This window comes from Hermetia illucens, chromosome 1 (assembly GCF_905115235.1).
Source record: "Hermetia illucens chromosome 1, iHerIll2.2.curated.20191125, whole genome shotgun sequence".
In the NCBI taxonomy this organism is placed as follows: Eukaryota; Metazoa; Arthropoda; class Insecta; order Diptera; family Stratiomyidae; genus Hermetia; species Hermetia illucens.
In genome coordinates, this window is record NC_051849.1 from 101,637,664 (window position 1) to 101,663,374 (window position 25,711).

The window sequence follows — 25,711 nt, forward strand, 5'->3', positions numbered from 1 at the left end:
GTGAAATATGATAATAAACTGATTAAAACAGAATTTAACATCTCAGAAATAACAGATAACATCAGCCAAACAAGTAAAGCTCATTTTCTCACAATATTCAAGCTACGCTACCTCACGATTATTGGCAAGGTTTTAAAATGTGGATCTAATTTAATTGAAATTTCAATATAGAAGGTTTTGTATATTTCTAATGTGAAGATATTCCGGTGCACGAATCTTTCATTTATTCACTTTCGTGTGATGTTAACACTCGTACTCCTCCGTTGCAGTAAATTTATAATTTAGACCTACTCTGACTGTTTCAGTTTTCACTAAACATAGCATAGGATTTGAAATTAGCAGAATCAATCAATAACACTTCAGACTAAAGTTTCGAGTAATCTGTGAGCTTTAATATGTACTTTTCAGTGTTCTTCGTTACGTTGTTTCTTCGGTTGTGTGCGTACTTTTTCGGCCATTTTTTTTAATTTTTTTTTTAATAATGAACGGAATGGTCAGGAATTGGAGGGATCAGGGATCACAGGATAATCAGATTCGACATTGAGGGTAATTCTGAAATAGAAAGAATAATAAGGAATCCCAGGAGAACGGATTGGGAATCCTAGGCAACGAACTTGAGCAACAACATTGCCCACCTTCAAGGGGGCGGTAACATCAGGAGCCAACTGGAATTAGAAACGATGGTGGAAAACCTCAACACAATCGTCGTTGTCGCATATGAGGCCAGCTGTCCGGCTAAGACAGTCAAGTCATCAAGGGATGTACCATGGTGGAACAAGAACCTAGCCAGAATGAAAACAGAGGCACGAAAACTCTTTAACCGGGCAAAACAAACCGGGGACTGGCAGAGGTATAAAAATGCACTGACTGCGTATAGCAATGCGATCAGGGAAGCGAAACGGAACAGCTTTAGGGAATTCTGTGAAGGGATTGAACAGATCACAGATGCAACCAGGCTGTACAAGGCTGCAGCCAAAGACGGGGGAATATCCTCTGTCTGTTTGAAAAAGGAAGATGGGACATTTGCCGAGAATGAGGAAGACAGGGTAAACCTGCTTCTCAGAACTCATTTCCCGGGGTCCTACCTCGCGGTCGCAGGCGACAACAGTCTGCCTGACACCCCAACAACGAATAAAAGGGGAAACAAGGAGAGCTAGAAACTAGCAAAAGAGGTATACTCGGAAGCTAGGCTAAGATGGGCAGTGGAAACTTTTAAACCACTGAAATCTCCCGGAGTAGATGGCATTTTCCCAGTACTTATCCAGAGAGGCCTAGGAATTATCTTAGAGTCTCTCCTGATGGTGGTAAGGGGAGCATAGCACTGGGATACAAGGGCATGGAGACGGGCAAAAGTGGTCTTTATTCCGAAAGCGAGTAAAAAGGATCCTATTTTCTTCGTTCAGACCAATTTGCATCGTTCGTACTCAAAACGGTGGAGATGGTCATAGACAACTATATTAGAACTAACGTTCTAAAGTGTAATCCCCTACATCATCGTCAGCACGCTTACCAGGCAGGACGGTCAACTGAAACTGCTCTATATCAGCTGACAGAGGTACTATGGGATGCCATAGAAACAAAAGAAATTGCACTATGCGCGTTTTTGGATATCGAAAGAGCATTCGACAACACATCGCACAAAGAGATACAAGATGCCCTGAGCCGCAAAGGAGTGGGAAACACCCTAGAATTTTGGATGGGCAAAATGCTAGAAAGCAGGCAAATAGAGGTACCGACAAGTACAAATTCTATTATCATGAACACAACTCAAGGCTGTCCACAGGGTAGAGCACTATCGCCGCAGATGTGGAGTATGGTAGGGGATGAACTCCTGGACGTGTTAACAAATACTGGAAAACAAGTCCAGGCTTACACGGAATCTGTAGGGGCAAATATAAAATGCTCTATGTGATAGAATTCAAATTGGACTGAGGGTTACTAGTGCCTGGTGCAGGAAGGTGGGACTGCTGATCAACCTAGCCAAAACCACCATAGTACCATTCACTAGGAGGCATAAGCTTGATCACCTGAGAGCCATAACATTACATGATATGGAGGTGAAACGCGAAACAGGGGCAAAATATTTGGGAATGATGCTAGACCAAAAATTACTCTGGAAGACACATGTCGGAAACACTTGTCGGAAAGCTACGAGGGCTCTGATGACTTGCAGATCCATAGCAGGAAAAAAATGGGATTGCAGCCCGAAGATACTATTTTGGATATATACTGCAATAGTAAGGCCAATGATTACCTATGGAGCGGTAATCTGGGCAGAAAGAACCGAACTCAACACACAAGCCAGGGAATTACATAAGCTCCAAAGGCTGGCTTGCGTGTGTATCAGTGGGGCAATGAAGACATGCCCAACGACATCCCTGGAGGCCTTTCTGGGATTAACCCCTCTGCATCTGCACATACATATGCAGGCAAGGAGATCAATATTCAGGATAGCCGGTAGTATAAGTGAGGCGGGGACCTGCCTAAATCGAAGGAAGATTGATATTCTTTCTAGGCAGTATCCCGAATTACTGATACGAACGGATAACATGACAAAGAGGTTTCACTTCGATAAGAAGTTTGAAACACGTTGGAGTAACAAGGCAAACTGGGAGAGCGTGGCTGCGACACACGGCTTAAACCAGCAACTGATTACTTGGCACACTGACGGATCCCTCACAGCAGAGGCAGCGGATGCCGGTGTCATTGGTCCAATGGGTAGGTACACTAGCATATTCCAGGCGGAAATATACGCCATAGATAAATGTGCCCCCTTTAATCTGCAAAGGAATTATAGGGGGCAGAACGTAGCTATTCTCACTGATAGCCAAGCAGCGATGAAGGCACTTAGGTCCAACCAGGTGAACTTTAAACGGGTATGGGAATGCCCTGAGAGACTGAATATACTTGGCTCGTCCAACATGGTCTGGATATTTTGGGTTCCAGGCCATGCTGGGTTGGAAGGCAATGAGGCAACGGACGAACTAGCCAAGAAGGGAGCAAGGACGCCTTTACACGGGCCAGAACCCTTCTGTGGAATCGGAAACGGCTTCATGGCTATGAATCTAAGAATTGAAGAGGAACGGTTGAGGGAACTATACTGGGCAGGCCTACCAGGGATGGAGCGGTCCAGGGTGCTTATTGGGGGATACGAACCCATACGCACAAAGGATTGCTTAAACCTAACCAAAAAGAACCGCCGGGAAACTAGGGATGTCTACGGACACTGCCTGCAGGTTTTGTGAGGGGGAGGACGAAACCTCTATTCGCGTCCTGGGACAGTGTCCGGCACTTGTGCAAAGTAGGTCGAGGCATCTGGGAGAACACTTAATACCAGATGCAAAGCTGAAAGATCTAGAAGTAGGGAACATACTAAAGTTCCTAACGGTTATAGGCCTGCTTAAGATACTATGATCAATAGGTACATTATAACCAGTAAAAGGGGCAAAATAGTCCTTCAAGGACGCGGTGCGACTTTCCCTTAACAGAATAATAATAATTTATTTTTTAATGCCGAATAGTGAGTTTTTTATTCCTCGCATACCGGTATTTTGAGGACCAGTTGTCCTCTTCCTCAGGGAGTTTTTGTCTCTCTATAAAAACTCACTATTCGGTATCAAAAATAAAATTTGTCTTTTTTTTTCATTCGTTACGTTGTTACTTTGAGATCAGAAAACGACCAAACTTCATACCAGGCAACCTCAAATTGTCCATTTGAATAAATTCTACTCCTTGGAAAATACCCTACATAGTTAATGAATAAATCCTACTTAGAATGGAATGTAGCTCATGTTGCATTGAGTGAGTGGCCAAACACCAAAACCACACTATCTAGAACAAAGCGACCACTCTCCGATTGCATGGTAAGAAGTTGCAGAGTTGCATGAAAATTTAACAACTGTTCATCTACTTCGTGGACAATCCAACTGCCCCCTCTGATTTGCTACGTGAAAATGCATTCCTTGAGCTTGGTGCTACCTCGTCAACAGAGTAGGAGTGGAAGAGATCCAAGTGGGGTTCATCCAACCTCATCAAGGTACAAGTACGATATAAGGGAAATAAATTAGCGCCGAGCAAGGACATGGGGTAGTCTGTACATGAAATGGAAGACCTTCTCAACCTGCTGGGCATTCGTCTTGTCGAAATGAAAGTGCAGAAATTCCATTGAGAAGCACGAGCAGAGTAATGCAGTCGACGGGATAATTACATGCAAAGCGAACTGCGGAATGAAATAATGCTCTGTTGAGAGTATCCTGTTCCTTGTGCATGGTTCTGAGTCACGATGAGGCGAAAGTCGTTCTGGAACAATTGCACGACGATGCAACGTTTTATGTTAAACGAAGTCGGTTGTAATTTCCTTAATGAGGATTATTTGGAAAAACACTATCCTTTGTGAAACCCATTCGAGACACGAAAGGGATTCGTTTTCAAGCATTTGGTGAAGAGTTAATAAGCTATAAGCTCCTCAGTTGACTTTTATTTACAGAAAATATTTGTTTCAATTTTGTGTTTCTGCTGTAAGAAAGGGAGCATTTCCGTCGCTTGTAATTACTGCGCCCCGGGAAACTTGGATGCAAGCGTTAGTCACTTTGCATGTTAACAACAGAGGAACTTACTTGCATTGGCGCAAGCTAATGCAGTTTTACGTATTTGTAGCTTTGGGGCTGTGGGTGACGAAACCGTCGCAGCCAATCGAGTTAGACTTCATTAATGACGAATAGTCGCAACGGAGTCTAATGAAATTGTTCATTTCCACATAATTAAAAAATGTTGGTTTGCTTCTTTTAAGTGATTCCAGTTGTAAGCGAGTTCACTTCAATTGATCTAGGTTTCAAGAACTATACTCTCCGGAATATTGGGAGTATATGTATTCCTTGCCTATCGTAAAAAGTGTGGGCTTGTAGGCTAGTAATATGAAAATTTCTGACCTATTTTGCTATCGGAATGCCAAACACACCAAGAATAAGGACTTTATGACTACTATCCTAAAAATGGCTTTTGGTTGGTTTCCTCGTCCCTCAAAACACCCGCTTCAACACACCAGGTGTATACAAAAGTTTTCACCTTTTTTTACCAAAAGAGCAGGATTTATTTTTGCTAAGAAGAATTATGATAATTTTCAAGGGAAATTAATTATTTTAGTCAAAGTATTGGCCATTGGCTCCTACACATTTTGCCAATTTTTCAGGTAATTTGTGAATACCATTTCAGAAAAACTATTTGTCTTTGCGGTAAACCATTCATTGAGCTAGGCTATCATACGGAAGGTCGCAGTTCAAATCTCACTGGTGGCAGTGGGATTTGTATCGTGATTTGACGTCGGATGCCAGTCGACTCAGCTGTGAATGAGTACCTGGGTCAAATCAGGGTAATAATCTCGGGCGAGTGCAATGTTGACTACATTGCTTCCTACAGTGTACTGCAGTGTACCGTTACGGTCTTAAATGAAGTGCTCTAACACACTTCAAGGCCCTGATCCAATATGGATTGATGCGTCAACGATTATTGTTATATTCATTGAGCTCTTTTCCAACTTCATCCAAGTTGCTAAAGGACTTCTCTGCGAGTGAGTACAACATTGATGCGGAAAGGTGATAATCATATAGTGTCACGTCTTCAGAGTACAGCAGGTGTGAAAGGATGTGCCAACCGAGCGATTTCGAAATTTCACTGGTTATTCTGTATGACGCGGAGCATTGTTGTGTAACAAAACCACTTTGTCATGTCGTCGGGCTCATTTCGATCAACGCATGGTTTAAAATCTGTATTAATTGTTTCGTGGTTCATCAACTTGTGCTCAAGGTGTGGAACAGCGAATCAATGCCTGAAGACTGGCAAAGAGGCATTATCTGCCTCATACATAAAAAGGGAGATACCACACAGTCCAGCAATTATAGAGGTATCACGTTGCTGAGTACCATCTATAAGATATTCTCTGCTATCTTGCTAGGTCGGATAGCCTCATACGCCCAGAACATCATTGGCCCATACCAAAGACGCCTCACTCAAGGCAAATCAGAAACAAATTAGATTATCGCTCTGCAGCAAGCGATGGAAAAACTGTTGGAATATGGACATCAGTTGCACCATCTTTTCATCGACTTTAAAGCCGCCTATGATAGTATAGCCAGGGTAAATCTGTACACGGCCATGAGAGAATTCGGTATCCCGACGAAATTGTTAAGACCAGCTAGGCTGACCTTGCCCAATGTGTGAGGCCAGATAAAAGTACCAGGATCACTCTCAAGACCATTCGACATCAACAACGGTCTAAGACAAAGGGATGCTCTATCATGTGTCCTCTTGAACCTGGCCCTCGAGAAAGTGATCCGTAATGCTGAGGTAAATGCAAGGGGTACGATCCTCTTTAAGTCCACCCAACTACTGGCCTATACGATATCGACATCATGGGAAGAACGACCCGAGACGTACAAACTGCCTTCATCCATATCGAGCAGGCGGTGTGAGTTCTTGGGCTGCACATCAATGAAGGGAAAACAAAGTATATGATGGTAACGTCAGCACCAAAAACCAACCAACCAACAACATCAAACTGCACTGATCAAATGTGAAGAATAAAAATAGGCGATTATAACTTTCAGACCGTTGATAATTTCTCCTATCTAGGGTCGAAAATCACAACCGATAACAGCTATGATGATGAAATCCGCGCACGGTTGTTGTCAGCCAACAGAGCCTATTTCAGCTTACAAAAACTGTTCCGTTCGAAACGTCTCACCATAGGGTCAAAGCCCTTACTGTACTAGACTATGATCTTGCCAGTCCTCATGTACTCCTCGGAGACTTGGGTTCTTAGCAAGAAAAAGTGCGAACTCTTGGCCGCGTTCGAGAGAAGAATTTTTGACATCTTACATGATGATGGGCGATTCCGTAGCCTACATAACGACGAAATCTATGAACGATACTATGATCGTCAGGTTGTGGATAAAATCCGGCTCAATAGGTTACAGTGGGCGGGTCACTTAATCCATATGGATGAGGATGATCCAGCCCGGAAAGTCTATAAGGGCAATATCTATGGTAGAAAAAGAAGATGAGGCAGACCCTGCCTGAGATGGTGCGATGTCATAGGTCAGGACGTCAGATAGCTTTTAGGGATATTGAATTGGTGGTCCTCGGCGCAAAACCGGGATGTCTGGAGTTCCTTATTAAGGCAGGCCTAGACCGGATACCGGTTGTTGCGCCGTTGATGATGATGATGATTAATTGTTTCGCCGGGCTTCAAAATTTCATAACACATACGCTGTGGTCCCACAAGAAAGAGAACATGGTTTCCTTGCCGAAGCGATTTGGCTTTGTCTTCGAAGGACCAGCTTCGTCATGTGAGAGCCACGTATTTTTCCGCTTAGGATTCTCAAAATAAATCCATTTTTCGTCACCAGTCACAATTGTATGCAAAAATGGTTTCCTTTTTTAGCATTGAAATATTGCTCATAAACGTCTGATGATGAATGATTTTTGATTTTTGAGACTTTGCCTTACATGTTTATATCGAGTGTATTCACGGTAGGATTCCATCAGTAAACAAGTTTCAGTAGCCTTTTTCTTTTGATGGAATAAGAAGAGTAATGGGTGTCGCAAATGATAATTTCCTGGCGCAAAATTTGACATGATTGCTGAACGATAAAGCACAGACGTGAATTTTGACCGGATTCAATTTGTGCATGTTTTTAGCAGACTGCCGGGCGAACAAAATAGCGTATATGTCAAATCAATAGGCTGCATATTTTCTGCCGGGGTCATCTCTTAGTAAAACCTTATAAGCGCGAATCTCGGCAATATCGGTTAGACATTTAGGGTCTAAGTGAGATGGCTTGATTCTGGAGCGCACTCCTCTTTCTCGTACGGCACTTTGCTTTTGTATTCTAGTAAACTTACTTACCTACTTACTACCGAGAAGTAGGCGTGAATCCGGTCTCGGGCTGTTGCTAACAGTTACTGCAAGGTATGCTTTTTTGAGTTTACATTATAAAGATGCATTTCTGATATAGAGGAGAAAGATGTTTCTATGAATAATTACCCACAGTTCAGGAGAGGTTTTGAAGGTTTTGTGATCTACTTGAAAACGGTTGAACAGATTGTTACAAAATTTGACGAGAGAGGTGTGGTCTGTGAATTCCTTTTAATACAGCAAGTGATGTCATTTTGTGTTGAGTTTGAAGGGGGCTCCTCATCCATGCGAAAGGGTGAACATTTTTTTCAGTTAGTCACCATCATATAAAGTGTCAATTACTCGAGGCCAATATGACACTTATCAGTGTCAATTACTTAACGTAAACATGTGTGTGGTTTTCAATTTACGTACATGACATATGTATGTTGCTTTTGTGCGCGGAGTAAAGTGGAAATGGGTGAAGATGCGTTGGATCAATTTAGATGCGTACATATATATGTATGCATAGGCATGTGGTAATGGACAATCTTGGTTTATTTAGCATGAAAACAATATTTCTGTCTTTGATATATATGTACATATGTGTATCTTGGAGTTTGGCAAAATATAAATGGAAAATGAATGAATGGAAAATCCTGCATAGAGAATTTCTCATATAAGATGAACACAAAACCTTTATACCTCAAGCACTGAACTTCCGGTATTCCGACTTTTTTAAATCTGATATTGTGGTTGTAGTGGGTGGTTTGAATGCCAAGGTGCTTTGGTGAGCGAAGGGGAGGCATTCTTTTGGTGAAATTGACATTGCTCTTGATGTCATCAGAGATGGATAAGAGTAATCTTCGCTCGTACATGGGCAAATGTCTTCTCCTGGCCCGTGATAAGGTTCTGGAGAGAATTACGGTCCAGCGAAGGGGGTGGCAACATTCCATCTGGTATCGAACAGGCAGTATGATTTCCCAACTGGCAGGTCGACTGACGACGCCTTAATGTATGTTAAAAACTTTGTTGTCTATTGTGTTAGCATAGTTGTAGATTTCAACGGCACAGTTGATTATCTAAGTTGTCCGTCCATATTGTTGAAATTTTGTAAGTGTGGCTGCTAAGAAATAGCTCTGTGGCAGAGCCACTTTCACGGTAGGAAAGCGTTCGTCCAAGATGCCAAAGCACGTCTGTGGGTAAATGTGGGTTGTGGCTACCCACAGGGAGCACCCGACTTGAGCTCGAAGAACGGGGTATTGAATTAACGCTCATCTTTAGTGAGTGATCATAAAAGGTCAGTGTCGCGGCCTCAACGGATAAAACCGTCTCGCTGATATTGAAAGGCTATTCACGTCGTTCGCCATCTTTGAAATCGAACGGAGTTTGCTTGAAGTACCGGCAGAAAGCGACATTCGGGAGTCATAGTCGTCCTTATACTAGTACCTGATCAAGATCAAGGCGCGTTTTATTAAATTCGTGTATATGTTAGGACCTGTTATGAAGTTCGAATGGGTTTTCAGTAGGAGATCAATATGCAATATGATGAGCCAAAACCTAGTGGCCAAGGTGGACATCCACCAGTACCGTGAATTTTGTGTTAGTATTGTCCTGTGATATCTTATGTGTTGTGATTTACGCCAAGGTTGATTGATGGAAAGGTTTCGTTGTGATGCCAGTCCAGCCATTGGGGAGTGTGTCTCCACGTACTTGAGGAGAATGACCAGGCCCCAGTCCGCAAGGAACTCATCTGAAGTGGCTTTTGCCACGAAGCCCTCACCGGAGGATATCTGGTACCAAAAGGACCGGAATAGTTTTGTGGAAGCATACATGCGGGAAGAATTTCTCGGAGATATGTTCTCCATCTGGTTATTCATTGGTTGTGCACATATCGCGTTCAGAACTCCTTGTGGGTTCAAGCGTGGAGTTGCGCTGTGCAACTCGGGGCCGTACCCCTTAATTGGGGCAAAGATGTTAGATGGGCCTCGCATTTGCTAGTGTGAGTGTTGAGTCTGCACTCAGTGTAAGCCAGTGTGGACAGCTTAGGATTCGTTCTTAATATAATTCGCAACCGTGTCATAATTCTGAATCAATCAAATGGAGCAACTAACACTTGGATCCGACTTTCGCTGACGGCGTTCTCAAAACAGAGGTAAACCAACGTCGGAGTTATCTCTGCGCTAGATGAAACAGTTTTCGAATTTTTGAATTGTTTTCATTATGTTCTGTAGTGCAAAGAAGATGTTGCTCCCTTCAAGGGAAATTCCCTGTGCAAGTGGAGGTGATGCACAATTCACTGCTCCTTTTGTACGGTGCTACTGATAAATTAACGTTATTGAAAAGCAGACACTGGTCTCACCTTCTTTTTCTTTTTCTTCGACCTTCGTCTCGTTCCACGCTTGTTTCAGCCAGCATTTTGGTCGCTTATCATCGACTTAGATGTTCAGACCAATCTTGGCAAGTAGATTCTCGTTAGCGCGAATTACGTGACCATACCATTGAAAACGCCTCTCTCGCAGTCTTCCCACGATCGGTGCAACCCCATATTAATCGCGGATATCCTCATTTCGGATGTAATCAAAACGTGTTACGCCACTAGTCCAACGTTCAGAACCATAGAGAGTAACATGGCAGACAGATTTGAGACGTTCGTTGATACGTCGATCACAAAGAACATCAGTTGTGAAACTTCACTGAATCCAGGCTGCGTTAATCTGTGAAGCAATTTCATAACGCAGTTCTCCATTGGCTGATAGCATTGACCCGAGATATTCAAATCGCTCAGTTCTGAATATGTCACTGTCGCTGACAGTGATTGTGCCCATTTCATGGGGATCGGTTGTCAAAAGCTCAGTTTTATTCAGATTCAATCTGAGACCGTGTTGCATGAGGCGATTATTTCATTTTTGGACAAATTACTCGAGATCATTTCTGCCATTAGACGTCAGGAAAACATCATCTTCATTAAGCGGTGTATAGGGGCTGAATGTTGGATTTCCCGTGTGTCCATAACAAGAGCGACGAGTTGTGATGAGGAGACGCTTACTTGATGAACATCGGCAGAAACACAAAGCGGTTTTGATACACACGCCATCCTTCGAACTTTACTTTTTGGATCGTCGTAGAGTAATTATAAGTGTTGTCGTGAAACATACCAGATGAGTTCGTGTGGTACACGGTCAAATGCTTTCTGCAGATCCAGAAATGCAATGTAAAGAGTGCGATGCTTCTCATGGTGTTTTTCTGTAAGTAACCGCGCAGCGTGTGATGCGTCAGTCAGTTCGTTTCGGCTTTTGACAAGTCGATACAGATCTCTCTAGTTACCCCGAGTGTCGAGTTTCTCGTTAAGATTTTTGTAATGGACCGCTTCGGTGACAGCAATCACTTTCTTTGTTTCTCGGTTGGCATTGTTATGAATTTGCCAATTGGCGAGCGTTTTATCGTCGACAAAATTGTCATAGAGGAGTTTTTTTTCACGGACCTTCATTTGAACATTACCATTCCAAAGCCAAGTATCTCGGTTGATGTAACGCTTAACTGGCTTGGTGACCCCGAGGATTGTACAGGCCGCTTCGTGGATCGGGTCTTTAATTTGATTCCATGATTCCTACATTCGTAATGGTTAGTAATCGTATAAGTGATATTATTTATTTTTTCTTATCACGGAACCGCTACCATTTAATGCGCGGCTGGCCAGTGCGTTCTCCACACTGTTTTATCGGTGACTTGATTCGTAAGAGGGCAATCAACGGCCGATGTTGAGGTACGATGATCCGGGGAACGGCTTTGCAATCAGTGACGGTGTCCGCGTCTTATGAGAATATGGTCGATTTGCGTTTCACTATTCCCTCTAGAAAAGTAGGAAGATGAGACAATTGTTTGGTGAACCATGTATTCATAAGTACAAGATCATTGGTGTTGACAAAATCGAGTATACGCTCGCCGCCCTCATTGCGCGCAATAAACCCCTTTCCCCCATGTCACCTGTTACCGACTGCCTTTTCACCCACATGACCATTAAGGTCACCTGCAATGATAACATCATCAGCAGGGAAGTTATAGGTTTTTGGATCGAGAAGTCCCGGTAAGACATTTTTCTCGGCATCAGAGCTACCTGTCTGTGGTGTATACACGGTGAAGAAGTGAATAATGCAATCAGCATGATGATGCATTTCATCAGCCGGGCGCAAATCGTTCGACTTCTTTAATGGCATCACGGAAACCCTCAGAGATGGCAATGCCAGCACCGTATTAAGTGTGTGGGCTGCCAAAATAGAGAAGTTTATGGCCATTTTTACCGCGTTCGCGTTCTATGTTGCCGCTTTTGGCACCAGACCATCGGGTTTCTTGAGGAGCGCAGATATCAATGCGGCTTTTCCGAAGGGCCCTTGCGAGTTCCTCAGTCTTTCCAGTTAGGGTGCTAACTTTAGCGTTCAGACACGTATCTATTTCGTTCGGACAAACTTACTTACGTCCTGACGCCATCCATACATCGCGAACCCTTTCTCATTTCTAGACGGAACCGGGGCCGGTTCTGCCGCGTGTGAACGCCCTAACATTTTTCCGAGGCTTGGTACTCGATCCGATCATGTTGTTTCTAACGACGATTGCGTTTTACAGTTTTGTTTTACAACATGGATTCACGGTAACTAAGAACGTTCTAGTATTAATGATCACCGAGAACATTTACTCAATTCAAAGAGCCACATATTGAATGCATGTGTTTTGATTCCAAATTATAATGGAAACACCACCTGAGTAGTATCAGAAGTTTTTTAGATTACTTCGGTGCTACAGAACAACCCGTGGAATTCTAAGACATGCGGTTCATTGGTATGATACGCCTATCGATTATATTCTCAACCATGCTCTTCTCGCCGCGGCAGCAACAGGTCCGGAAGGCAACAATAAGTGTCAAATTGACGCCGAATGAATTTAAACCCAGTTGAATTGACGGAGTGATCCTGATATAGGTGCTGAGGCATTCGATTATTATTTCACAGATAGACTCAAGCTCACCAAATTAGAACCAGTTGTTGATGTAGAAAAATCATTATCAAGACGCTTCTAAAGGTCGCGCTCGTAAAAATTCGGGTAACCAAATGTGGTGAACCTCCCTTTGTGGTGGAATTTCACAACTTTGCACTGAGTTTCACGGGTTGTCGACGGGTAAAATTTCTGTACTTCCATATGACCTGTCTGCTTGGACTGAATTTAATGAAGTGTGGTTGAATTAAAACGGATATCAATTGCACTGCCGCAGGAAGCTCAGAGGTTGGGGTTTCAACTATGCATTCAATGGAGGTGAAAAGCTAAGAATCATTTATATTATATTTAGTCGTGAACAAATAATATCACACAGAAAAACATTAATTTCTATGGAGACGAAAGTTTCCCATGTGCAGAATAGCAATATTAAAATAATGACACCCAATATACATACAATTTGTCAATTTGGAAAAGTTTCCCCTAAATTTCTTTGGACGTATTGTTTTATGTGATATAAAATGCAAATAAGCGGGAGCAGCTGTCTACTTCCAGGTAGAACTCCATATGCTGTGCCTTTTAGATCGATTTTCGGAAGCTTACAACGGCGGAGTGTAGAATTAATATCTATTATAATTCCTTGATTGGGAGCACATACAAAATGGAAGTATCACGCTCATCCCGTCGCACAAGGGCCAACTAATTCCTTTTAATAATTCATTTGTTTTGACTAGGAATGGATCAATAAAACCTTTTTACGCCGACACATCTTTGCGTCCCTCCCGAATCGAATTGAACCGAAACGACTTACGATTCCGATACCTTTTCTTCGTCCCACCTCATGTCCTGCAAGTGGATCAATAGCATTCACACATTCACTATACATCCGCGCATAGGAGGTCGTTATTCTAAAATTTAAGGCTCACGATTAAAGTTGGGCCGGACCCGAAAAATTGGGTCATACGTCAATCAATAGACAAGTGAATAATTCATAAGATTTGTCAGGTGATTCGTGGGAAGATTCGGGTGGGACGGGTCATAGGTTTAACTGAGAGGAAGTAAGTTTAAGGAGGCATGTGTGGGCTATGGAGGCAAGTACGCTGGGAATTTAGAGTTGGGTAAATTTACACTTGCATAGTTGTGGCAACAATGGAGTTGTTGGTCGCAGAAATATATTCCCGAAATTAAATTAATAATAACTCAATTCTCGCAAAAATGTGACCCTTTCAAAAAGAGGCGGCTAATTGGATGATGATGATTCAATTGTTGTATATGTATGCCCAGCATTGTTATATGATACTATCATTTTCTTGACATCCAAAGACGGTAGCACTTTATTAGCGGGAAACTGTGGCATCTTATGCATGCAATTTAAGTCCACGCCAGATCTATTTAAGAGAGTTGTATGCTTATAGGGCTTTGAGCTATCAAAGAGTAGTATAGTTCCCAGGACGAAACGTGGACTGATATCTACGGTGACGCATAAAACATTGGAAACGCCTTCTAAGCCTTAGCTCCACCTCCACCTCTGGTCATTCTTCGGTGGTCTTTCTTAATGAAAAACTGCAGGCAAAGAAGGATGAAGAGAAGACTCCCGCGGCGAAAAATGGAACAGGTTGTACTAGCTAGTCCTCCAGGTTGGGGGTTGGGTAGGCCTGACAACCCTACACGGAAAACCAAAGTCACGGGGCTACGAAAAGGGCCTCGGACTGGACGGATTTTACAACGATGGACTCGGCAACGAAAATGGACGAACAATTTGCGTATTTTCTCATGGAACTTGCGCTCTCTTTACAGATCGAATGCTTCCTAGCTATCCTGTCCCAAGCAGCGGTAAAAGAGATATGTTTGACAGGGACCGGTTTCCTGGAGAAGAACCACTGCAACATATATGTATGATAGTGGCCATCTAGTAAACCATGTGTTTAGAGTAGGTATTCTAGTCAATCAAAAAATGCAACCTGCTGTTGTTGGGGTACCGGCAGAGACCTATCACAAAGTGCCAAGTCAAGTATGGAAGGAACAGTCCGTACAATTCATCAGCTTAGAAACCATAAGTCGACAAGAGCCGCTGGAACTGGTTAAATATGCAGGCAACCAACTACGCCAATCTGTTTAACAACTGATGCTGTCTTGGAAAGCGAATTAACGTCAAATGATTAGCAACCAGGCATTAATAATATAATAATAATCGTTTGCGCAATAATCCAATTGAATCAGGGCCTTGAAGTGTGTTAGAGCACTTCATTCAAGACCGTAACGGTAAAGTACAGGATTACAGTGCCCTATAGGAGGCAATGTGGTCAGCATTGCGCTCGCCAACGAGGTATTATCTGTCCCATATATTAAAAGGATATATCATGCAGTGCAGCAATTATAAAAATGCTGAGTACTATCTATAAGATATTCTCCGCTATCTTGCTAGGTCGGATAGCCCTACACGCCCGGAGCATCATCGACCCATACCAAAGAGGCTTCACTAAAGGCAAATCAGCAACAGGTCAGACCCTCTGGCTATATCGGTATTTGTTGCACATTCCTTTCAGCGAGTTCAAGACCGCCTATGATAGCATAGCATGGTAAAACTGAAATACGCTTTGAGAGAATTCGGTATCCCTGCCAAATTGATAAAACTGACATGATTTATCCTGACCAATGAGCGAGACCATATAAAAGTAGCACCATGACTTTCAAGACCATGCACCATCACTAACGGTTTAAGCCAAGAAAATGCCCTATAATGCACCTTCTTTAACCTGGCCGCGATAGGAAGAAAAACCTGAGTTGTACAAACTGCCTTCATCAGATCAAGCAGGCGAGGATAGATTTGAGATCTTGAGCAGTACATTAATAAAGGCAAGACGAAGTACGTGGTGGTAACGTCAGCACCACAAACCAAAGAAGCAACCGCATCAAATGGTACTGATCAAATGAGAACAATAAAGACAGGAGAATATAATTCTCGGCCATTGATAACTTTTCCTATCTAGGATTGAAAGTCACAAACGATAACAGCTATGACGATGAAATTAGTGCACAGGTGTTCGCAGCTATCAGAGCCTATTTTAGCTTATGAAAACTATTCCGTCCAAAACATCCCACCATAGGGTCAAAACTCTAGAGAAGACAACGATATTGACAGTTTTAATGAATTTCGCCTAGACCGGCATTCGCAGCACGAAAGATTGCGAACTATCCACGTTCGAGAGAATAATCCTCCGAGGAATTTTTGGCCCTCTACCTGAAGATGAACGATTCCGTAGCATATATGACAATGAAATTCATGAGCGATACGACGACTGTCTCGTCGTGGGGTGGATAAAATTCGACTCAGTAGTTTGCGGTGGGTGGCTCACTTAATCTGTATGGATCCAGCCCAGGAAGTCTATAAGGAGAATATCTATGGTAGAAAAAGAAGAGGTGGCAGACGCTGCCTGAGATAGAGCGATGGCGTAGGTCAAGACCCTAGACCAGGAATATCGATTTGATGGAGCTCCGCGCAAAACCGGAATATCTGGATATTCTGAAAAGAACCGCAGAATATCTATTAAAAATGCGAATCTTGATGTGTGTGAAGCTATGTGGGAATCGCGGATGGTATCTAGGATAGAAAAGGTAAAAGAAGTAGGGACGGCTGAGATGAGCACAACATTTGGTAACATGTAGATAGCAACTACAATATCGGCAGAAAATCGAGTAATCGAAAGCGCTGAATACGCTTATACCTTCAAAAAGGTGAAGGACGGGGCAATCGTGTGAGTTTTGTCAGGTGACAGTTATTCATACTGCTATAAATTAACAAGTATAACGGAAGATCGTGTAGTAAAGTCGAGAGTAGCGGAAACACATGCGAAGTTGAACTAGGTGAACTCTAAACTGATATCGCAATCATCATCATCAATAGTGCAAGAACCGGTAGTAGGTCTGGGCCTGCCTTAATAAGGAACTCCAGACCTCCCTGTTTTTCGCGAGGTACACCAATTCGATATCTCTAGAGGTTGTCTGGCGCCCTGGCATACGCCATCGTTCCATTTGAGGCAGCGTTTGCTTCGTTCCTTTTTCTACCATAGCCCTTATAGACTTTTCGGACGGGATCATCCTCATCCTTATGGATTAAGTGATCCGCCCATCGCAATCTATTGAGCCAGAACCTATCCAGAACCTGCGGTTATGGTATCGCTCATAGATTTCGTTGTTATGTAGGCTACGGAATCATCCATCTTCATATGTGGGGCCAAAAATTCTTCGGGGGTTTCTTCTCCCGAACGCGGCGTGGTCTCAATTTTTCTTGCTGGCAAGATCATTGTCTTGTACAGTAAGAACTTTGACCCTATGGTGAGACGTTTCGAGCGTCAGTTTTTGTAAGCGGAAATAGGCTCTGTTGGCTGCCAACAACCGTGCGCAGATTTCATCATCATAGCTGTTATCGATTGTGTTTTTCGACTCTAAGGCAAATTATTAACGTTCTCAAAGTTGTAGCCTTCTATCTTCATTGTTTTCGTTTGGCCGATTTGATGTTGTTGGTTGTTTCGTTTTTGGTGCCGACGATGCCACTGTATATTCCGTCTTACCTTTATTGATGTGCAGGCCAAGATCACCGCCTGCTCGATCTGTATGAAGGCAACTCCTAGGGTTGTTCTTCCCATGATGTCGATATCGGCAGCCTAGGCCAGTAGTTGCGTGGACTTAAAGAGGGTCGTGCCCCTCGCATTCATCTCAGCATCGCGGATCACTTTTTCCAGGGCCAGGTTAAAGAGGACGCATGATAGGGCATCCCCTTGTCTTACACCGTTGTTGATCCTGTTGTCGATGAAAATGTAATGCAACTGATGTCCATGCTCCAACAGTTTTTCCATCGTTTCCCGCAGAGAGAAAATCTGATCTGTTGCTGATTTGCGTGGAGTGAAGCCTCTTTGGTATGGGCCAATGATAATGTGGGCGTATTCGGCTGTCCAAACTAGCAAAATTGGCGAGAATATCTTATAGATGGTACTCAGCAACGTGATACCTCTATAATTGCTGCACTGCATATTTCCCTTTTTATGTATAGGACAGATAAAGTCTCGTTGCCAGTCGTTAGGCATTGATTCGCTGTCCTAGACCTTCAGTACAAGTTGATGAACCGCTTGGTGTAATTGGTCGCCATCTTGTATTTCAACAGGATTGCAGTTTGCTGAAAAATCTTGTCGCCTGTAGTGCGGTGTAGTTTAGCTTTACTAATAACCTGGGGTCATTTATGTTCTTTCAAGTGGTATTGGTTTGTAACCTGCTGCAGGATCTTGTCCTTATATTGCGGGAAACTTTAAAAGCATTTTTGGTGCAACAGCGCCCGCTCTGATATTGTTCCTGCCTTCGTCTTTTTGATTTTGTAGTAGGAATGGATGATAACGAGGTTCATTTTTTGGTTGATTGCGTCCACTGCTTACTCGAGCCCGCTGAAGTGGCTGTCATGGACTGTAGTGAAACAGCTGCAACAGGCGGAGCCATGCTCTTGGTCATCGTTGCGTCTAGATGCCGGACCGCCCAAAAATTAGCGATTTGGATGCTGCCTATTACGGGAGCCCCTCCCAGTCATAAAGTCAGATGACCACCGCCAGGTACCAGGCTTCAAGTTCTTCTTTCTTCTCATTAGTTGGTGGTGCATTTTATAGCAAACCGCCAGGTGTCGTGATAGCCTCCTCAGCAAGCATTCTTTAAGACCACAAAGATCATGCACACCTGTTTAGGTTAAAAATATGCATCCTTTTTCATAATCAGGCTCAGGATTGGTTATACACTACTATATTACATAAGATTTTAAAAATGATAGTAGCAAAGCAAGGCGGGAATGCTTTAATCGAAGACATAACAAAATCATTTATTTAAATTGTTTTTTACAAAAAACTCAAATGAGCAGCTGTCATTACGGCTCGTTTAACTAAGAGCCAATTACGAACAAAAAAGGGATATTCCATGCACCCGGGAAAATAATTTAATCACATGTTCACATATCAAGGATAAGCTGATGTTTATAAAATTCAGTAAGCTTGCCGGTCCATTATAGATTCATGACTGTCAATTTTTCTCCCTCAGATTTCAATTTCATCCTGACATGGAAGTTTATTCACCAACAACTTATTTATCTCCTGATCGGAAATGCTTTTTGAGGCTAACCCAAGTCTATTCAGCTCTTCGTGAAATTAAATTTCCATGATAACATGCCATGATGTTTTGAATGAAACCCTTTAACGTAGTTTGGCTGGTGTTTATTCATTTCATGACTCGATGTTTCGTTTCATTTTTTTGTTTTGAGATATTGATTTCTGATTAAGGTCATTTGGTGATATGACGGCAGAGTTAATTAAAATGAAAAAAAACTTATGTACTTAGCAAGGATAGCACGAAATGCTCCTTCGTAATTTTATTAGGCTGTAAGGGTATTCATTGGAGCGATCGTGTATAATAAATACATTGGATACCATATGTAATTGATGATGTATCGGTAAGTAGTCGGTATAGGAAAAATAGTTAATAAACATATGGGGTCAGGCCAGCAGATAACGTGACACTATTAACAAGCTAGCTGCCGTTTTTCTTTAAATGTACACAGGTAGTGGTCCTATGTTATCGTGGTGGGTTTGCTCGAAGGGCTGCAGGTCCATCGGAAAATATCTATGGACAGCGAGCTAGTCAGGAGTAGATTCTTTACAAACTTGCGACAGTTTTACGATATTCTAGTTCATATTGGCGTTTTCGTGGAGGCTCGCACAAGATGGTGTAAGTTAGCCTGGGGGCGGTTGGTTGTCTTTTAGGAATTTATTTATGCTTTTCGGTTGGAATTGATCTCCAATCACACGCCATCCTTCACACCCTTTTTAGTGCTGGTGCCGACCGTAGCAATTAGGATGATCGCACTTCACAGATTCGACCGGGCGGTGTGGAGTGAATTTTGAAAGCGAGGCCCTTTTCCGCACCAAATTCTGCTAGTGACTGGCCGCGGACCGCAGATCAGTTCTCGTTCCCAGCGGTCTTGGTCCTTCCCACTGACTGCACTCTTTCGCGTGTCCTCTGGGCGGCCGTTTGCAGGAAGCTTCTAGCGAGGCACTTGTTGTGCTCCATGTGGGGGAAATTGAAGAAGGGTACGAACACTGTGTTGTGCGTGAAAACGGACGCTTTATTTTATTTTATTACAACAGTTAAAATGAACTACTTCTAATGACCAGCACGGTCGACGGTTGGCAACTAAGTCAAGTAATTTTTTTAAGGCTGGTTAGAAGACCCGCTTAGCGAAAACGGATTTTTCCATCGTTGGATTTCCCCTCTCGTGGCGAGTTCGAATACGCCACGGAGAGCACCGGTGGTGGCATCTGTCTGTTGCATAAACAATATTCGAAATTTATTCCGGCCCTACTGCGCCACATTTTTAAGGTTTTGTGTAAACACAAAACCGTATTAAAATCGGTTTACTGTCTGTCTGTCACACGCATTTTTCTCGGAGACGGTTATAGCGATTGGCACCAAATGTGGTAGAAAGGTGGGAACTGTGAACGCTCACGCATACAGTGAGTTACATCCTTTTACGATGAATTTAAGGCGGGTGCCCATACACGCAAAAGGGGGGTGTAAATTTTTTTTTCATCAAATATAGTAATGTGGGGTATCAAATTAAAGGCCTCGGTTAGTAATTTTCGATGCCGGTCTTAGTTTTAACATTTGTTGAAAAGGTGGGGAGTACGGGGGGTTGAAAGTGGTCATTTTTTTAACGAACTTCCAAACCGAAAAATCTGAAGAAGATCAGGGGCTGCCACTGTATAGTGCCTAGGCTCCGAAATACCCTCCATACCAATACCTGTTCAAATAAAGTTAATAATAGTATAATACATTACTATAATTTTTAGCAATTGACAGGAAAACCCCCCTTAAGTTCACCCTAGAATCACAAAATTTTGCAGAAATGTACGCTACAGCATAGGGCACGATCCTGCCTGCCTAATTTGATGAAAATCATACTATTACTAACAAAGTTATACTAGGTCAAAACTCTCGCTCCTCTGCAAATTCAAGACTATGAATGTCAATATCACTTGAAAGTGGATATTTTCACATAATATATGCATATTTTACATGCTATATGCTAATGGGACAAATGCACACTCAAATTGCTTTATAAAAGAAATACACAAAACCTTTCATACCTGAAGCGTCTAGCTTCCGGTTTCTATATTTGTTGGACTCTGTTTTATTTCTGGGCCCAAGTATATCCCGGTAAGCACTCTTCTGGTTTGCCTCAGTTTTCTCTAGGTTTGAAGATAACTTTATAGTATATTCTCAACCAACCAGCTATATGGGAATCTGAGAACTTGACTGCATTATAATGATTTCGGGTTTGTCAATATTTCTTCCTATACTCTGTGTCCCCAATGTCGGCTGTTTGTCCATAGACTTAAACCAAGTGCTATAAATTAAGTAGTTCATTCAGAGGTGCACCACGCATGGAGTTCTTTTGCAGCGTAATTCACTCACGGTGCAGTCTTTTGTCTTACCCTAACCCACTTTACTATGAATGCATGGGCGAATACCATCTTAATAATATATCAACATAACATATATTCACATTATCATATGAGGCCTGAATCCCCACGCCGAGGCAAACGTCCGCAGTCCCCCTGATAAAAAGTTAGTACAAGCTATTTGTGGATGTTCAACCACCCAAGACAAATAATTATACTGTTCCAAGTGAGTCTCCCAACGATTCCCTTCCATAAGTAGAAGAAGGAGCAGCTTCAAATCATGGAAAAATCAGTTCGCTTGATCCTGGAGCTGGTCCAAGTTAAGCTTCCTCTCTCCTGTAGATTTTGGTGGTTATCTAAAATCAGGGGAACGAAAAACTGATCCAAAATCGAGGAAGAATGGTAAGGCTATGATAGCAACAGGCACTCTAGAAATGAAAGCCATTGGAGAAAAAAGAAGCCGGTTCCATTTTCCAAGAAGAAGAAAGCCAAAAGGAAGTTATTTTGACCAAAGAATGAAAAATCTGCACAAGTAAGGAACGTTTATTCATCAGAAGATGACGATGAAGACGTTCAATATCTTGACACGGACGACGATATGGACATGGATGAGGATTTGTTTGGGGTTAAGCCTGATCACTTTGCAGAATTATTCCGTCTTTCTATTGCACATATATGATTATGTCTTAGTTGAATTGGAAACTAGAAGCCAATCAGAATTCTACGCGGGTCGACTCACTACCATAAGATGAAACATGATTCGGAGACTACAAAGTCAAATTTCTATTTCTATTTCAGTACTTTCGTGGAGCTTCCTGTAAATGACATTATTTCGGTTAATGGCACAGACATAAAGATGCTGTAGGAAATCTCTCTGTGGCCTACGATACTCAAAGAAAAAACCTTTATTTCATTCGGGGTTGATTTTTTTTAAATATGGGCTAAATGTAAAATGATTTCGTGTTTGTGCTTCAATAGAACCAATTGAATTTATTTTTTACTCCGGATGTCTTTTCTTACGACTTTAAGTTAATTAATTGGAGAAATAAAGTGCTTTCATCAATTATGGTGTTTTTAAAGTTTTGTGTGAAAAAGTGTAACAGGTCTCGTTCTCAGAACCTATCCAACCAAAAAATCTGAAAAAAATCACCGTGGTGTATCTAAACGAAATCTACGCTTCAAAATACATACCGTTCCCATATTTGCACAAATAATGTTAATAATAGTATATTAGCATATTTTAGAAATGTAACCGGAAACCCCCCTGAAGTTCATGCTAGAATTTGTATAAAGGATTATATAAGGCACAATTTGGTCAAGTTTGAAGAAAATCAAAGTATTATTAATAAAGGTATAGGGGGTGAAACTTTGCCATTTGTTTTGAATTCTACAACGTGTATGACGTCATCATCCCATATCAATTCGTCATTACCACAACAAAGTGAGCTCATATGAATGGGGGATAACAAAGAAACATTTTATTTTAAGTTTTTGGGTCCTTTGTATATCAACATTAATTACTCCAGACAGACGTATAGTACGTGTGTATATAGGTACATATAGGTTATTTCCAATGTTGTTAATGCGACAGATAGATGCCTCCACCGCTGCTTTCCGTGGAGTACTTGAGCTCGCCTCGAGGACGATTCAAAAGAATAGAACTACTTCACACGGAGTAATAGTTGTCGTGTGAAGTAGGCCTTGCCAACTGATTTGACATTTTAAAAAATTTTATAAATAATTGAATAGAGTTAGTTGCCAACCGTCGACCGAGCCGGTCATCTTCATTTTACGTGTCATTTGACAGTTGACTTATATCCAACCTAAATTCTTAAACAGCCATTTACATGCTCGTTTTAAATACAGAGAAACCTGGGCTTTACTTGAGTGTGCTTTGATTTCAAGGCTTGTATCTGCATTGCACAATAAATTGCAAACTCTTGGCTGCATTCGAGAGAAGAATCCTCCGAAGAATTTTTGGTCCCCTACATGAGGATGGATGATTCCGTAGCCTACATAACGACGAAGTCTATAAGCGATACCATGACCGTCAGGTTGTGAGTAAAATCCGGCTTAACAGGTTGCGGTGGGCGGGTCACTTAATCTGTATGGATGGGGATGATCTAGCCCGGAAAGTCTATAAGGGCAATATCTATGGTAAAAAAAGAAAACGAGGCAGACTCTGCTTGAGATGGAACGATAGCGCAGGTCAGGACGCCAGACAGCTTTTAGGGATATCGAACTGGTGGAGCTCGGCGCAAAATCGGGGTATCTGGAGTTCCTTATTAAGGCGGATCTAGACGGGATACCGGTTGTTGCGTCGTCGATGATTATGTTTAGCTATATTTCATTGAATTTTTGTAAAGATATATGCAAAAATGGCTCCACTGCCGCAATTCTCCTGAAGCCAGTGGAATTTGAGGTGCTCTGCGGTATGTCGTATAACTGGTCCCAATTTGAAGCCAGATAAAAGAAAAAGGGAATGACCTGCGAAATGTTATATATATGAATTTTCAACGAATTGACAAGTGTTTGTTTAAAGTTGCTCAATTTTTACCAAGAAAAAATGACTTTGACCAGTCAATGAAAATAGTTGAAATAAACTTATGAAAAATCCCCTACATCATTCTCATTGAAATTCTTTTGAATTTTCCAGTCAAAAAATAGTGAAAATTGTTTAAGTTATACTGCGTGCCACTAATTCCGGTCCAGATTATCCCAGAGCCCAGCTCAGGTTGAACTTATAGACGCGATAGATTGAGAACTATTGCATAGATGATTATCTAAATTAACTGTTTAACGTTAACTTTCAATTTCTTGAGTACATAGAAGCAACTAAGATGCTTTTCCTCTTATCATTAACTTGTTTTTCTGAGATTTGTCTTAGCATGATCACTTCTAACAAACTTGATATCAGAACACAAGTTCTCGGATTTGTGGATCTCTCATCGTAGAAGATCCTCGCCTCCCTTTGTGATTTAACACCACATATTTTGTTAAATGAACCCTTGGCTTTTGCGCCGAAAAAATATAAGGGCATTCTTACAACTTTGCTAGCCTTGCTTCAATAAGAAAGGAAATAGTTTTGAAATGCTGCAGGTTAATTTGACTGACGTTTATGTTTTTAGACATGCATATGTAAGTGTAGTTTTTCCAGGTCTGCGGTGTCCGTACTGCGTAGATCCATTTTTGATATTATACTAGTTGCTTTCGCATTATCAGCTTTCATTTCCTCCGTTAAGATTTTGTTTGAAGCCCCTGTGCTGAAGTTTCCCTCTGCCAAGCCTTTCGATTCCGTTTCCCGGGAGAGCTAGGCAGGAGCACCACCGACAAACTGACCATAGTCAGGATGCCTGTTTCTCTCATTGTGGGAGTTGGTGTACTCTCCTTTCCAGCTGAACGCGTCGTAGATAATAAGAGCAGTCTTTCTACTAGAGTGGAGGTCTCAAGGGTTCGAGAGCTTGGAGAGTCAAAATCCGTAGCTTCCATGTTAATCTATTGGACACTTTCAATTTCGTATTGAACGAATACAGGTCACTCGATAAGGTGGTGTCCAAAGCAAAAACGTATTTACCATTTAAGCTTGGTGAAAAAGTCCCGCAATTAAAGATTTTTGTTGAAAAAACTAGAAAACGTTTCATACCTTTACCGCCAACTTTTTTTCAATGGATATTCGGAATACATCATTAATCTGGTTCATTGTAGCATTCTTTGAAAAGAGTTCATACGTGTGCTTGCGAAACTTTAAATTTCTTTTCTCTTTCAAGAAAGCAGCAGGAACTTGCATTTTTATGGATGACTACCTGTTTCTACCTCGTGTCTATATAGGTATATCCCAACATACTTCCTGGCGAACAATGGCTTTAGACAGTAACTACCATATGCCCTCCACTCATGCATTTGTTTGCTGGATACTCTTTTGTGAAAATCTTTCCTGTAAACAAAAGGCTTTCAGAGGATTCCTTCAATATCTTTCCGATCAAATTATTTGGCGTGTTATACCATCTACTCGTACTTCATGAATGTTTCATGGTTCGAGCATACGTCTACTGCTGTGAAGGACTCTCCTGCTCCATGTTGCCTTGTGCCCTACTAGCACAGCTAGTGAGAGGTTGGGAGTCGACAGGAGGACGATAGCCGTATCGGTAGCTATGTCGTAAGGACATATGTAAGGTTGTAAAATAGTTGAAAGTTATGGTCACGGAAGGGTCTTGTAATGCCTTATCGTCATGTTGCCCCCACTTTATTTCATTTTCATGTTCCAAGGAATGCAAGCGACTTTCGTACTCTGTAGAGTGTGCTTTATCAATTATTCCTCGACGGAGTATTTTTAGGACATATG